The following is a 2,500-nucleotide window of genomic DNA, read 5'->3' on the forward strand; positions in this document are numbered from 1 at the left end:
CGATCCCCACTGACGGCAAGAAGAGGAAGGTTGTTACAATGTGACAAAACAGTGGAGATCTAGAGCATCTAGAGCATCTAGAGGGTAATAGTGATGAAATATAAGATAACCATAAGATATCTCCCCCACAGAAGAAGGATCCACAGCCTCTCCACTGCTCCGTGCTGGTCTTCTGTGTGGTTCCAGTCTCAGGTTCCAGTGCTGTAGTGTGACAATCTACAGCAGAGAACACATGTCCTCCAACATGTACAGCAGAGAACACATGTCCTCCAACATCTACAGCAGAGAACACATGTCCTCCAACATGTACAGCAGAGAACACATGTCCTCCAACATCTACAGCAGAGAACACATGTCCTCCAACATCTACAGCAGAGAACACGTGTCCTCCAACATCTACAGCAGAGAACACATGTCCTCCAACATGTACAGCAGAGAACACATGTCCTCCAACATGTACAGCAGAGAACACATGTCCTCCAACATCTACAGCAGAGAACACATGTCCTCCAACATGTACAGCAGAGAACACATGTCCTCCAACATGTACAGCAGAGAACACATGTCCTCCAACATCTACAGCAGAGAACACATGTCCTCCAACATGTACAGCAGAGAACACATGTCCTCCAACATGTACAGCAGAGAACACATGTCCTCCAACATGTACAGCAGAGAACACATGTCCTCCAACATCTACAGCAGAGAACACGTGTCCTCCAACATCTACAGCAGAGAACACATGTCCTCAGAGCTCCAACATGTACAGCAGAGAACACATGTCCTCCAACATGTACAGCAGAGAACACATGTCCTCCAACATGTACAGCAGAGAACACATGTCCTCCAACATGTACAGAGAGAACACGTGTCCTCAGAGCTGTGCTCTCTGCCAGCCTCCAACATCTGAACCACACACATCAAGAACATTCTTGGAATAAACAAACCAGATGACTGATTTCTCTGGAGGAAAAACAAACATGATTAGAGAAACTAAATGAAAAGGCAGACATCTGCTTCTGGGAGAGGATCCATCTGTCAATAAATATAAATATAAATATATACAGTCTGTCAATAAATATAAATATATACAGTCTGTCAATAAATATAAATATATACAGTCTGTCAATAAATATGAATAAATATAAATATATACAGTCTGTCAATAAATATAAATATGTACAGTCTGTCAATAAATATGAATAAATATAAATATATAGTCTGTCAATAAATATGAATAAATATAAATATAAATATGAACAGTCTGTCAATAAATATGAATAAATAAAATACAGTCTGTCAATAAATATGAATAAATATAAATATGTACATAAATATAAATATGTAGTCTGTCAATAAATATAAATATGTAGTCTGTCAATAAATATAAATATGTACAGTCTGTCAATAAATATAAATATGTACAGTCTGTCAATAAATATGAATAAATAAAAATATATACAGTCTGTCAATAAATATGAATAAATATAAATATATACAGTCTGTCAATAAATATAAATATATACAGTCTGTCAATAAATATAAATATGTACAGTCTGTCAATAAATATAAATATGTACAGTCTGTCAATAAAATAAATATAAATATATACAGTCTGTCAATAAATATAAATATATACAGTCTGTCAATAAATATAAATATGTACAGTCTGTCAATAAATATGAATAAATATAAATATATACAGTCTGTCAATAAATATAAATATGTACAGTCTGTCAATAAATATAAATATATATCTGTTAATAAATATAAATATACAGTCTTGTCAATAAATATGAATAAATATAAATATATAGTCTGTCAATAAATATAAATATATACAGTCTGTCAATAAATATAAATATGTACAGTCTGTCAATAAATATAAATATGTACAGTCTGTCAATAAATATGAATAAATATAAATATATACAGTCTGTCAATAAATATAAATATGTACAGTGTAAATATGAATAAATAATAAGAATAAAGAATAAGAATATGCAGCTTTATTGGTCATTGTGCATACATATATACATGAAATTTAGATTCTACTGTTACCTGATACTGACTGTGTTTAACAGAACAAAAATACTGCTGCTTACTGAATTAAACCTCATTATTAATATAAACTGTAAGAACTTTTCTGAACCAGATGGAGCTGTTCTAGAGTTCAACACAGAATCAACCACAGAGCAAACATTTCTAACATTAATTCAATTCAATTCAGTTTATTTTGTAGAGCCCAGAATCACAAATTACAAATTTGCCTCAGAGGCTTTACAATCTGTGCACATGCGACATCCTCTGTCCTTACACCCTCACCTCCTCTGTCCTTCCCTCACCTCCTCTCACATCCTCTGTCCTTAGACCCTCACATCCTCTGTCCTTAGACCCTCACATCCTCTGTCCTTACACCCTCACATCCTCTGTCCTTCCCTCACATCCTCTGTCCTTCCCTCACATCGGCACAGGAAAAACTCCCCTAAAAAAACCCTTT

Source organism: Anoplopoma fimbria, unplaced genomic scaffold (genome assembly GCF_027596085.1).
Source record: "Anoplopoma fimbria isolate UVic2021 breed Golden Eagle Sablefish unplaced genomic scaffold, Afim_UVic_2022 Un_contig_9769_pilon_pilon, whole genome shotgun sequence".
NCBI classification, from domain to species: Eukaryota; Metazoa; Chordata; class Actinopteri; order Perciformes; family Anoplopomatidae; genus Anoplopoma; species Anoplopoma fimbria.